The sequence below is a fragment of the Peromyscus leucopus genome, chromosome 4, assembly GCF_004664715.2.
Source record: "Peromyscus leucopus breed LL Stock chromosome 4, UCI_PerLeu_2.1, whole genome shotgun sequence".
Classification (NCBI taxonomy): Eukaryota; Metazoa; Chordata; class Mammalia; order Rodentia; family Cricetidae; genus Peromyscus; species Peromyscus leucopus.
The window spans coordinates 92,509,828-92,524,628 of record NC_051066.1 but is presented as its reverse complement, the minus strand read 5'-3'; positions in this window follow the sequence as shown (position 1 = coordinate 92,524,628).

Sequence of the window (14,801 nt, the reverse complement as noted above, 5' to 3'; positions counted from 1 at the left end):
GGCATGACACCTGCAACAGAAAGCCGGGAACTCACATCAAGGGAGCAAAGACAGCAAAACTAGAAAGTGGGGGTGAGACTATGAACTCTCATAGCCTATTCCCAGCGATGTAGCTCCTCCAATTAGGTTGTAAACGGGGGATCAAGTGTTCGGATATGGGAGCCTTTGGGGGACATTTCTCACCATAAGTAGTTTCAGCTATTATAAAGGGCCATGTTCTGGAATGCTAGAGTTTGTCAAAGCCGAGTAATCTAGGATCTCACAGGCCTGAGACCCAGACACCTTCCATCTTATTGCTCCATTCCTAAGGATCTCATGACCCTGATTTATTATGAGAACAGTTATACTCTTTATATCTGAATTCCAGCCAATGGTGGGGGGGGGCGGGGGAGGCACAAAGAATAGCAAACCCCTCTTTTTATTTTACTTTTTAAAATCTCTCTCTCTCTCTCTCTCTCTCTCTCTCTCTCTCTCTCTCTCCCTCCCTCCCTCCTCCCTCCCCCCTTCTCTCTCTCTCTCTCTCTCTCTCTCTCTCTCTCTCTCTTTCTTTCTTTCTTTCTTTCTTTCTTTTTGAGACAAGATTTTTCTGTGTAGTCCTGGCTGTTCTGGAACTCTCTGTAGAACAGGCTGGCCTTGAACTCAGAGATCCAATAGCCTGCCTCTGCTTCTTGAGTGCTAGGACTAAAGGCATGCACCACCACGCCCAGCTCTGTCCCCTCTATTTAAAAGTAAACTCCGGAGTTTCATGTACCACTTTCTCTTCGCATTTGTCAGAACTGGTCACATAGCCCACTCAGCTGCAAAGGAGAAGGAGAAATATCTTTAAGTCATGAAACCAGAAGGTCAGTTAAAAGCTTATGAGTTTTGTCACTATGAAAGGAGAAAAACATGGGTATCAGGAGACAACTGGTCAGAGAATAATACAATTAATCATGTCAGCTACAAATAAACATCAGGGCAGCAAACAAGAAACAGTGGGAATTCAGTTCTCAAACTGAAAACAAGGTACTTGGGTTGAGGATGTCCCTCAGGGATAGAGCCCTTTCATAGTGTGGACAAGGCGCTGGGCCCAGCCCCCGACATTGCAAAACACAAAGACAAAGAAAACACAAAGCAGCTTTAGTTGTTATATTAACTTTTGCTAATCTATTAAAAATTGTTTCAGATACGGCTGAACATACTTCCCAGCGTGACATCAAACTGCCATGCCTTGCTCCTTCTACCAAAAGGATGTTCTTTCTGGGTCCTTTCGGTGAAATCTGAAAACCCACACTTGGTGAAAACTAAATTATTGTGGCCAGTGTGTCTCTATTTCAGTGAGTTCCATTTTTGGGAGAGAAGAAAAAAAAAAACGGTTCTAAAATAGATTCATGTGTATTATATTTTTAAGGTTGGGGTAAATGAGTGCTCATTGAATCCATTTGGTACTTGGGTTTGATGGCTTTGGTTTTTGAATCGGTCATGTGGGAAAGGAATGCCTTGAAATCATTTATTTACTTTCTGCTTTATATAAAGCACGCTATGTTCCCAAGCTCAAATTTTGTAGAAGAAATCCCCACTTCCAAACAGCATATTGTCCAAAGTGGTCACCCCAGCTCTCCCCTCCGGGTAACTGTGGCTGACTCACTGAGCACTGGCGAGACTCCACCTTCCACAAACATTCTGAATTCTGGAGACGTTAGGACAAGCTTCCTGTTTGGTCAGCCTGTGGCTAAGAATCAAATGAAAACTGTGGTTTACCTCTCTCTGGGGATGGTATGCAGCGCGGATCTCATTGGGGGAGAGTCTAGGTGCTCCTGTGGGTGACTGGCAAGAACTCAGGAATCCCCTCAGCCAGCCTGAGCCTCCCCGATGGTGAAGAGCCAAATGCTCTGCTTCTCAGCTTTCTCTTGGGCAACCTCACAGTCCAGCTTTGCTTTGTGCCTTAGTGATCCAAAACACACAGACAAGGCGAGTGCGACAATTTTGTAGGTTTTTCCTCTAGGATTTAGTTTCTGATAAAAACAAAACAAAATAGACAAACAAACAAAAAACCAAAACAACAACAACCCAAAAGACTTCTGGAAATTGGAGGAATGACTCAGTCAGTGGTGGTTAGAAGCTTCTAGTGCCCTTCTAGAGGACATGAGTTTGGTCCCAGCAACCCTATTGGGCAGCTCACAACTGCCTGTAACACCAGCTCCACAGGATCTGATCCCTCGTCTGGTCTCTTTGGGAATCTGCACTCGTGTGCACATACCACACATACATATACACATCATTAAAAATAAAATAAATAGGGGTTGGGGATTTAGCTCAATGGTAGAGCGCTTGCCTAGCAAGCACAAGGCCCTGGGTTTGGTCCTCAGCTCCGGAAAAATAAAATAAAATAAATAAATAAATAAATAAATAATAAATAAATCTTTAAGAAATCCATACTCAAACCACTTCTTCCTCCCTTCGCCTTGCATGCTCCCTTCCTCTTCAACGGACCCCTTCACACGTTCTTACTGCTCCCTTCCCCTGTTTTTGTTACCCTTTCCTAATTTGAACCCTGCCCCCACCCCACATTCCTGCTATTTCTTTTCTAAAATTGTAAAATACTGTAATGTGTCTCTTTTTTTGAATTTTAGTTATTTCTCTATTTCTCTCTCCCTCTCTCTCTCTCTCTCTTTCTTTCTTTTTCTTTCTTTATTGAGACAGGGTTTCTCTGTGTAACAGTCCATCCTAGCTGTCTTGGAACTTGATTTGTAGACCAGGCCAGCCGCACACTCACAGAGATTGGCCTGCCTCTGCCTCCCAAGTGCTGGGATTAAAGGTATGTGCCACCACTGCCCAGCCTATTTTTAGTTTTAAAGCACACATTAACTACATTCACTTGTTGGACAAGTATCTCAACCCATCCTCTCCAGAGCACTTTTTATTATGCACACTGAAATCATACCCATCATACAGTAACTTTCAACTCCCCTGCCCCACACCTTGGCAAGCATCAACCTACTTTTTGTCTTTATGAAGTTGATCTCTCTAGGTACGTCTTAAAAAAGGAACCATATTGTGACTGGCTTTTTTCACTTAGCCTTATACTTTCAAGACCCACTCATAGCACAAGTCAGAATTCTCTGCTTTTCAAGGGTGAGCAGTACTCTGCTTTATGCATATACCACATTTGTTTATGCATTTATTAATAAACAAGCATGTGGGTTGTTCCCATCTTCTGGCTATGTTGAGTAAAGCTGCTTTGGAGGTTGATGTATGAATGTCTTGTTGGGGCCCTGCTTTCTATTTGTTAGGGCGTATACCCAGGAGAATAGCTAGAGCATATGGCAGTTCTAATTTATTGAAGCATTGTCACGTTGCTTGTATTTAATTGCATCTATTTATTGTGTTTGTGGGTGAGTACAGTGCTTTGGTAAAAGAATGGAGGTCAGAAGACAACTTACAGGAAGGAGTCAGTTCTCTCCTACCACATGGGCTCCAGGAACTGAACTTAGACTGTCAAGTTTGGAAGCAAGTGCCTTTACCTGTTGAGCTGTCACTTTTTTTTTTTTTTTAATTCAACTTTAAATGCGATTCTATGCTAAGAAACAATTTATCCAGGATTTGGGATTGATTTTGAAAGCCTTAAAAAACACAGTAATTTAATGATAGTTCCAAGTTGGAAAACAAGAACAAAATTGTGGCAATCAAAAGCAGCCAAATACATCAGAGGGGGCTGGAGCACACAAATAAGTAATGCACAAAAGAGCGGGGCTAAGTTCTCTTTCCCTTCTTGGACACATGCTATGTGAACACCCCCAAGTCCCTGTTATCCCAGTGTCCCTGAAGAGGCTCTGGGTGACTGACACTCAGCAGTGCCAGGATACTCTCCCTGGAGATCTTTCCCCAGGAGTGAGGCAGACACAGTTGGGAGCCTGTTCATCACTGTTGGATGCTCTTTGGTCTTCTCTGGAGTGAATCACTAAATTGGACTTCTAGAATGCTACCCTGAGAAAAGTGGGCAAATCTCTCTTTGAATTAGAACGCAAACCAGATAGATCTGGAATACATCTCCTGTCCCATCGAGAGGCAGAAGGCTGTCTGCGGAGGAGATCTGCGGTGTGGTGGGTTTGCTTCCCACAGCTGTGAGCTGACTTTTCTGGGAAATGAGAGAACTTATTTGTTCAGACTTCAGACCCATCACTCTTCACAAGCTTGTAGGTGAGGCCCCACGTGGCCTGTTTTCAGGTTCTAGGTTTGATTCTTATGGACAAATACAACTTCCAGTCTCAGAAGCCAGAGGAGGGATGGCAAAGGACATATGGCCTTGTGCTTTTTGTTTAGTTTTTAAATCACATCAGGCTTCTTACACATAAAACGGGCTCTTCCAAAACCGAGTTTGATGGGTTAAGTGTAAATGATCTTAAAACATGTGGATTAAATTTTCCAAGAAGCACACACCCACGGATTTAAACATCAGAAGGAAGAGTGCGGTAATGTTAGTGTTGGGCTTTCCAGACTCCATGTGCTCTTCTGTTCCTAGTGCATGCTGGGTTTCCAGAATCACACTCTTTTTTTGTTTGTTTGTTTGTTTTTCAAAGGTGACTCAAGGGATGATTGACTGAACAGTTCTCTGAGAAATGTGGCTTTCCCAGGAGCTGTGTTAGGCAGCTCACATTTAAAAACCCCATTTTTGCTTTAATTATTCAGGCTGTGTCTCCATAACACCAGTTTACCAGGGCTTAACTGTTCCGAAACATCACTGTGACAAGCACCCACAGTTCCACCAGATCATCACTCTCCATCTTAAGGGCTACACAGGTAGACGGAGCAACCCACCCTCTCCTGCTTTGCTTAGATGACACACTGGAGGGAGGGAGTACTATAAGGTACTCCAGTCAGATGTGGGTTCAAATATCACTACTCTCTTACTGATTTTTCTCCTGTAGATTTTACTGTTTCTCTCCCCACGTCCCTTTTTTTTTTTTTTTTTTTTTTTTTTTGGTGTGTGCTGTGTAGGTGAATAGATATGTGTGCTTAGATACATGTGGGTACATGTGTGTGATCTTGTGTGTGGAGACTTGAAGCTGATATCTGGAATCTTCCCCCATAGCTCTTCGAGGATGAGTCTCTCAACAAAACTCAGAGTTCACCAATAAAGCTAGTCTCCCTAGCCACCTTGTCTCGACCTTCCAAGGATGGAATTGGAAGCATTCCCACCCGCTTCGGCATACGCACACCTTCTGGGGTCCAAACTCGGACCTCTGGCTTTGTTTATGTATCAAGTGCTGTAACTGCTGAGCCATCTCCGATGCCCTCATTAAAAACAAACAAAATTTTAAAAAATCCTCATTATATCATGAATAATGAGTGTGAAATACATTAAGTACCTCAAAGAGAGCTGGGTACCCAGGAGTTGTTTATGAACTGGAGTTGATAAGGTAAGCAGACCCTCATTTCAATTTCTTCTTTCTTTCTTCCTTCCTTCCTTCCTTCTTTCCTTCCTTCCTTCCTCCCTCCCTCCCTCCCTCCCTCCCTCCCTTCCTTCCTTCCTTTTCCTTTTTTCGAGGGCTATTCCCTGCTTCTGGAAGTTTTCATAACAATAGCAATATACTCACTTTGTTTCCACTACCCAGAGTAGTGAAATGCAACGGTACATAAAGATTACCCTGGATAATTTTTAAAAAGCAAGTCCCCAGGCCCATGCCCTACATTTCCAATCTTCTGAGTCTCAGAGTGATGGCATGGGGATCTATAGGTCAGGTAAGTGTTCTTGGTGATGGCATGGGGATCTACAGGTCAGATAAGTGTTCTTGGTGATGGCATGGGGATCTACAGGTCAGATAAATGTTCTTGGTGATGGCATGGGAATCTACAGGTCAGATAAGTGTTCCTGGTGATGCTGATGGGATCTACAGGTTAGATAAGTGTGTTCCTGGTGATGCTGATGGGACCTACAGGTCAGATAAGTGTTTCTGGTGATGCTGATGGGATCTACAGGTCAGATAAATGTTCCTCTTGATACTGATGCAGGCTGAAGTCTGCGCTTTGTTCTAGTGGTTTCTTTCTGTTATCTTTGTGGAGAGCAAACCTGGGGCCTGTTCTTGCTGTGTTCACTGAGTAACATCCCTAGCTCAGAGGCCCAAACACCTCAAAGACTGGTCCTCTAGATCTGCTCCTCTGTAAACACAGGAAATTGCCAGTCCTATGAAATATGGCCAGATGGTTGCAGATGATAATGCCTTAAATTCGTGGTGCTCCACTAACATATCACCATTTACTTATACATCGGGGTTGCATTATCAGAAAATATATGAGGAACACTCTGCTATGATACTGACTTTGAAAGTGGTGTTTGTGTTGGGAGGGAGCTGGCTACAGTCAGAGCTTGGGAAATTCACAAGTCTTCATGATACATCAGCAAATGACCTCAGTTCTATTTCTCTTTGTTAAACACACTGGAATGGGGTCATTACTTTGATACTTGAAAGAAATCGGTGATTCTCAAAATGTGACTAGGACCAGCAACAAGCAAGGGACTAGTCACCAGGGCAAATTCTCAGCCCTCCCCCTCCTCTGACCCACTGGATTAGGAAACCTGAGGGCAACAACATCTGTGTGCTTATGAATGCCTCAGGTGACTCTGAGCCATGTTCTAGTCTGATAAGATCTAACTTAGAATCACAAAACCATGCTTGCAATTGTCTGTCTAATGAATAACATGTGAACACGTGGAAGGTCTAGGACCATGTGTCCCAAGAGATTTGAAGTGTATTTTATATAGTAAAAACACAGAGATGTGCTAGTCCATGCTAAAAGACATTTTGGAAGTTCAGCAGAGGATCTGATTCTAGGATTATTGAGAATAAAAGGGAAAATTGAGTGATGACAGAATTTTACTTTTCACTTTCTTGAATTATCTGGTGTATCTTCTTTTAAATATGTGCATATCACCTTTTATTTGGAAATTTTAATTTATTAACATTAAAAACAAATGAGAGGCAACTAAAAGAAAACAGAGATAAATATTTTTTTCTGACTTGGGGGGGGGCATTCAAAGAAAATAATTCCAAAGAAGAAAGGGATAGATTTATATAAAAATGCCATTCTTTTACAAATGAAAATACTATCAATATAAACAAATGCATGTAAAAAATTGAGCAAAATTACTTGAAAAATGAGATAGTTCCTTGGTAAGACAAATGAAGGGAAAAAGAGAGATTCCACTGGCAATAGGTAGGAAAATGGGGAGAGTTTAAAAGACAAAGGGAAATGTAAATCAAAGAGACTCCGAGAGTCCATCATTCACCTGTCAGAATGGCTAAGATCCAGAACACAAGTGACAGCTCATGCTGGTGAGGATGTGGAACAAGGGGAACACTCCTCCATTGCTGATGGGACTGCAAACTTGTACAGCCACTATGAAAATCCATATGGCAGTTCTTTAGAAAATTGAGAGTCAATTGTAGCTAGAGTTTTCCTGCCTTGCTCACAGTCAGGACAAATCTTTGTCACCCGCCAGTCCCACAGCCGCTCAGACCCAACCAAGTAAACACAGAGACTTATATTGCTTACAAACTGTATGGCCGTGGCAGGCTTCTTGCTAACTGTTCTTATAGCTTAACTTAATCTATTTCCATAAATCTATACCTTGCCACGTGGCTGGTGGCTTACCAGCGTCTTCACATGCTGCTGGTCATGGCGGCGGCTGGCGGTGTCTCTCCGCCTCAGCCTTCCGCTTCCCAGAATTCTCCTCTCTCCTTGTCCTACCTACTTCCTGCCTGGCCACTGGCCAATCAGTGTTTATTTGACATACAGTCCATCCCACAGCACTTCCCCTTTTCTTTTTTTAAAAAGGAAGGTTTTAACTTTTATAAATCTCCAAAGCCAGCTTGGTATATTTGGGAATTTGGGTGTAGCTTCTCTTACTACTTCCTGCTAGAGGGGGGCGCTGTATCTTAAGGGGACACAAAGAAAATTTTAGGATCATGGAGTAGTCCATGAGACTGTATCGTCTGAGCCAGTTGCCTTGAAACGATTCTGGATGTTGGATCATCTGGGCCATGGTGTCATCGGAGACCTTTCAGGTGGTCTTGGCTGGTCAAACCTGATGTATCTTAATCTGGAACAAATCCATAGCCTCTGGCTTTCTGTAGAAACAAAAGCAGAGCCTCTTTTCCAAAGCAACATATCCTTATAGCCAAATTTTGAAATCAAGGTATCTTTAAAATATACATTTTGGCATAACTCAACAGCTTTTGCAATCAAATGTTTTTCTTCAGTTACGAATATCAAAGAGAACATAATCCAGATTCTCTGTGTGGTAGCCATCTTTATGTGGCTTATTTTTTATATTACCTTAAGCCTATTGCTTTAAACTGCAGCCTTTTAAGCCTGAAACAGCGCTGTGGCTGCTGGCTCCGCCCACTTCAGCTTTCCAACATGGCGGTGGTACATTTTCCGCCAGCTCTGGGAGCCCTCCTGGGTCTATGCTTTTATCAAAGCAGCGTGTAGCCCAGAAACCTCTTTTTTTTTTGTTTTGTACTAGCAAAGGCTAAATCCACCACGCAGCTTAATGTGCCACTTGCAGAGGCCTCATTCCCGCCATACTGCAGGTTAAGCGGACACGCCAGGAACCCGCCAGTAACTCAAACCGGCAGCTGCTGCTCATTTGAGAGAGACAATTAGGAAGCTGTTTTTAGCTCCGTTTTAGAATCTTTTCTCAGGTTTTAGGTGGAAACTCTTGCCCTCTCATTGGGCGCCATTTGTAGCTAGAGTTTTCCTGCCTTGCTCACAGTCAGGACAAATCTTTGTCACCGCCAGTCCCACAGCCGCTCAGACCCAACCAAGTAAACACAGAGACTTATATTGCTTACAAACTGTATGGCCGTGGCAGGCTTCTTGCTAACTGTTCTTATAGCTTAACTTAATCCATTTCCATAAATCTATACCTTGCCACGTGGCTGGTGGCTTACCAGCGTCTTCACATGCTGCTGGTCATGGCGGCGGCTGGCGGTGTCTCTCCGCCTCAGCCTTCCGCTTCCCAGAATTCTCCTCTCTCCTTGTCCCACCTACTTCCTGCCTGGCCACTGGCCAATCAGTGTTTTATTTGACATACAGTCCATCCCACAGCAGTCAATCTACCTCAAGACCCAGCTATACCACTCCTGGGCATATACCCAAAGGATGCTCCATTCTACCAAAAGGACATTTGCTCTACTATGTTCATAGCGGCTTTATTCATAATAGCCAGAAACTGGAAACAACCTAGATGTCCTTCAACCAGAGAACGGATAAAGAAAATATGGCATATTTACACAATGGGATATTACTTAGCAGTTAAAAACAATGACATCATGAAATTGGCAGGTAAATGGATGGAAATAGAAAAAAATCATCCTGAGTGAGGTAACCCAGACCCAGAAAGACAAACATAGTATGTATTCACTCATAAGTGGCTAGGAGCGCTAAAGTAAAGGATAACTATGCCACAATCCACAGACCCAGAGAAGCTAAGTAACAAAGAGGGCTCAAGGGGAGACTCATGGATCTCCTAGGAAGGAAAAATAGTCATACAAAAACGCCATAACCATGAACGGTCTTAGTAAATGATGAGTGCACAGCACTTTTCAGTTTGTCTTGGGAGTCCAGGAGAGTCTCCATACTGAAGCCTGACAAGCATATTACAGAGAAGGCAATTACAGGCTAAGTCCTCTCATGAAAAGGCAATAAATAAATAAATAAATAAATAAATAAATAAATAAATAAATAAATAAATAAACCTGGTCTGGGTTTCAACAAGGTTTTTAGAATGCAAAATTTGCAAATGTTAAGAACAAACAAACCAACAAAAAACCTCCAACAAATGGAGAAAAAGGAAAGGATTCTCACTTGGCAGGGGCATCAATGAACCAAACAGTAGTAAACCTGTCGGAAAGGGCCTTTCCTCAGGCTCATAAACAGAGCTCATGTTTTGAAAAGTATCACGGAAAACACGTTGGTTGATCACTGGTCCATCTGGCGCCAGCATCTGGAAGAATTTTGCAATCTCAAAGCCTAAGAAACTGACTGATTTGGAAAACAAAATTGGCCATCTCTCCTGTGTGTGGACGCCGAGAATAAGACAGGCCTTAGCCTGGGATTCAGAAATGGAAGGCCTTTGCTGGGAAAGACCCATCTTTGGAGTGGACTCCACTTTCTGGAGCTTTGTGTCCAAGCAGCCAGCGTTGCCCCCGTTTCTCATCTGTATCTTTCCCCTGTGCTCAGCAGAATAGAACACTTTCGAGAAACAACTGGGCAGGAAGTGAGGGAGGGCTGAATTTCATCCTGGGAGCTTTGATTCCCACAAGCAAAGAGCTGTGGTGGAAGCCATCGGGAAGCCTTGGCGGCACTTGGGGGTTGTCGTGCGTTATGAACTCCATCTGTCTGAGCATCCAAGAGCTGTGGAGTCGGGTAGGGAGAGATTCCATTTCATTTCAGCAGATCCCAGCTAGATGAGATCCTGCTGCAAACTTCGAGCCGGCTACGGATATCGTATGTGGATCTGGGGAGGTGGATCAATGCACTGCACTCGGACAGGGGCCAAGGGCAAAACACCGGGCGAAAGGCAAAGCACAGAATCTGCCTGGAGTTCACTTCAGTCTAGGATAAAGCAGGTGAAATGTGAAGCTAAGCTAATGCCCAGGAAAAAGGAAAAACAAAACAAAAACCGCATTGTTCTCAAGACCAGGGCTTAAGAACACACATCTAAAATAGGGTTTAAGAAACAGAATGAACCTGTGCCAGGTGGTGCACACCTTTAATCCCAGCACTTACTAGGGAGGCAGAGGCAGGTGGATCTTTGTGAGTTTGAGGCCAGCCTGATCTACATCAAAGTTCCAAGCTAGTCAGGGCTGCATAGTGAGGCCCTGTTTTATCAACCAACCAACCAACAAACAAAAAACAACCAAACAACACACACCAATAAACAAACAAACAAACAAACAGAATAGAGACATAGAAACTGTAAGAGACTGTGGAATGCTTAATCCTGAAGGGATTTCACACCACTTCCCTCAAGGCTCAGGGATCAGAGCCAGTGGAAGACAATGAAACAATATATATATATATATTTTTAATTTATTTTTATTTGCATTGGTGTTTTGCCTACATGTATGTCTGTGTGAGGGCATTGGATTCCCCTTGGAGCTGGAGTTACAGACAGTTGTGAGCTGCCATGTGGGTGCTGGGAATTGAACCCAGGTCCTCTGGAAGAGCAGTCAGTGCTCTTAACCACTGAGCCATTTCCCCAGCCCCAGAAACAATATTTTAAGGAGGAGACAGGACCGCCGCATAAGTGAGCACACAGCAGCTGTGACAGTGTGCACACGACCAGCACAAGTGCAAGCCAGACGGAGTCCCAGCGTGGACCAGGGAGGTGTTCACGAAGTCTACACTGACTAGCTAAAGAGCTATTGGTAATCGTAAGGACTAGGAAAGGGAGACTTAGTTTTCTTTAAGGGCGTGGCCTTGATAAATCTAACAAACTTCAGGAGAAGGCCAGGTGGCCCAGAATATATAGGCAGCACTAGTTGGATTTGATGATGGAAAAACAAAGACAAATAAAAACAATCAATCAAACAAACAAGAAAAAAGGACCCCACATCTTATGGGTAGGGAATGGGGTGGGGATTGGGGAAGTGAATATGACCAAAATACAAAGTGTGAAATTCTTAGTGAAATAACAAACAAAAAAAGAACTAGAATAAGATTGGTGTGACTCTAAGATGTAAGAAACAAGTCTAAAAACTAGGTACAAGAACAAACAAACAAACAAACAAACAAACAAATTCAATTGCATCTGAGATGAAGAAACCAGAGCACTGAGTGAGAGAAGAATGGGAAGCTGACCTGATGGGGCTGGCCTGTCATTCTACCACTCATGGGTAGAAGCAGGGAGATCACAAGTTCAAAGCCAGCCTGGGTCACTTAGTGAAACCCTACCTAATATTAAACATTTAAAAAAGTTAAAAAAAAAAAAAGAGCTGGGAAATTGTTCAATGATAGAACACATGCCTACTAAGAGGGAGACCTTCAGCTCAATCACTAATTGTGAAAAACCAGACCAAACCAATAAAACAAAATCATGAGAGAAAACAAACAATAGAAAACGAACACCTAAAAGTCCTCAAGCAACCATTGTCTTGTTATTTACTCACGAAACATTAAGTGCCTATTTACATCAGGCACAGAGTGAACACAGTAAAAATTGAAGTAGTGATACAGATCACAAACTTGGGATCTTCAAAAATACAGGGAGAGGGCCATTGAGATGGCTCAGAAGGGAAATGGGCTTACCACCAGGCCTGAGGACCCAGGTTTGATCCCTTCCCCCAATGAACCCACCCAGTAGAAGGAGAGAATGGACTCTGGCTATTGATACAAAGAAATAGAGACCATTTGTTTGTTTTTACAGAGGCAATGGTGGCCCAAAATATTTTTTAAAGTCCTTAAAGTAGTTTTTTGTTGTTGTTGTTTTGTTTTTGTTTTTTGAGACAGAGTTTTTTCTATGTAACAGCCCTGGCTGTCCTAGATATTGCTCTGTAGACCAGGTTGGCCTCGAACTCACAGAGATCCACTTGTCTCTGCCCCCCGGATGCTGGGATTAAAGGCATGTGCCACCACTGCCTGACCTGAGTGTTTCTATTTATAAATATACTCACATACAGATAAAACATATCTAAAAGCACAAACGTAACTCATTCTCTCTTTAAAAAACTTCTTTAATTTTTTTTTTGAGATTATAATTACATCATTTCTCCCCACTCTTTCCTCTCTCCATACTTTCCCATATACCCCTCCTTGCCCTCTTTCATGTTCATGGCCTCTCTTTTCATTAGTTGTTACATACAACCTGTTCAGCCTACATAGAGTTACTTGTATGTCCATGATTCAGGGCTAACTACTTGGTGTTGGATAACCAATTTGGAGGCTCTTTCCTGGGGAAGATGTTTTCTCCTTCTTGAAGAATTCCTTGGTTGGTTGTAGTTCTTTGTCTAGGGTTGAGGCACTGTGAGACTTTTCCCCCTTCCATGTTAGTGTGTTTATTGTTGTTGCCTTTGTTAAAGTCTTCTTTAGGTAGCCACGATGATGAGACGTCATGGGAATGGCTTCTCTGACATTTCTAGGAGATCCACGCCTACAGCAAACTTCCCGTTGCTCTGGCTCTTACAGTCTTTCTACACTTGTGCAGGAGTTGTGGAGTACTTGTCTCAGTTGGGGCTAGGCTCCACACGATTTTGATCAGTTGTGGTTTTCTGTGGTGGTGTCTGTTTCGAGGAGACATTTCTTGGATGTGGAGTGAGACCTATACTTGTCTGTGTGTATAAAGATAAATATTTAGAATGTAGTTAGGAATTACACTGGTTTAGTAGAGGGACAGTAGTGGGTTCTCTTCCAAGATCTTTGTGTGACTCATTAGCCTCGGGTAGTTGCTGTATTTCCAGCACAAGGCATGGTTTCCCTCTTGTTGAGTGGGCCTTTTAAATCCAATTAGAGAACTACTGGTTACTGACAAGGGATGTGTAGTCTATTGCACCCTTAGGGTTGCCATGCCATGCTGGTCACTGATGGAGTTCATCAGTGTCACAGCTGGGTAGTACAGTTGGTTATCCACCCCTGCTTCGGAGTTTTCATGACACCTTCTGATACCAGAAACCTAGCCCTCTAGGGAATCTAGGAGGAGGCTTTTGGGCCAGATTCAACTCACATCTTCTAGATCCTGTGTTTAAAGCACATGGTGTCTTCAGCCATAGGGACCTACCTCCAACCTCTGGGAAGCAACCAAGAGCGACAGCCATAACCTGTCATGTTTTGGAAGTCTCTTGGACAGCCCTGTCCAACAAAATCTAAAGGGGTCTGGTTATGTCTGGTGTTAGGGCACTGTCAGCCCAGCTGGGAAATTTTCCTGTAAACTATATATTTGTATACACAGGCTTGTATGCATTATATGGAATTTTAGACAGACAGATAGATAGGTAGGTAGATAGATAGATAGATAGATAGATAGATAGATAGATAGATAGATAGATAATAGGGTTCCTCCTGACTTTTTAAGACATCCATACTGTTATTTTGCCCTCCTCCCTACTTCTGTATTGATCTCCCTCCTCCCCCCCCCCAGTTAAAGTCCCTCATACATTTCCTACCTTCAAATCATTCGGACCCCGCCAATCTCTCTATTGCTCCTCCCTGCCTGCCATGTCCCGTCCCCCCACTTACTTTCCTGGTTTCTATAGTTACTCAAGGTTGTGGACTCACATTGAAAGATTTGGAGCTAGGAACTACAGATGGTGTTTGTCTTTCTGGGTCTGGTTGACCTTATTCAGCATGATCTTTTCTAGTTCCATTCATTTACCCAGGTAGACCTTGGAAAAGGTGTGTTGGAACTGGGTAGGCAAAGAGGTTTTCTAGAGGACATTTCTTAGTGTTCTATGCAGGAAAATGCAAGATCACTTTCTTCATTTGGTGCAACTGTGAAGTTATGCTGGTATTATTTTTTTTTTGTTTTTTTTTGTTTTTGTTTTTTTTTTTTTACTTTTTTTGTTGTTGTGCTTGCTGGTGGTGACTAGAGAGCATCTTACTTAGAAATATTCCTGACCCCTCACTATTCCTTACCTCAATGAAACAGCTGAGGAAGGACACTTTATCAAGAGAAGAGGTTTGTTTAGTTCACAGTTGTGGAGGATGGAAGTGCAAACGATAAGGCTCAGGCTCACTTGAAGGTATGGTCGACTGTGCCATGTCATTGTGAAAACCTGTGAGGATCTTTGTCTATGTCTTGCTTCTGTCCTTCTGCCTTAGTT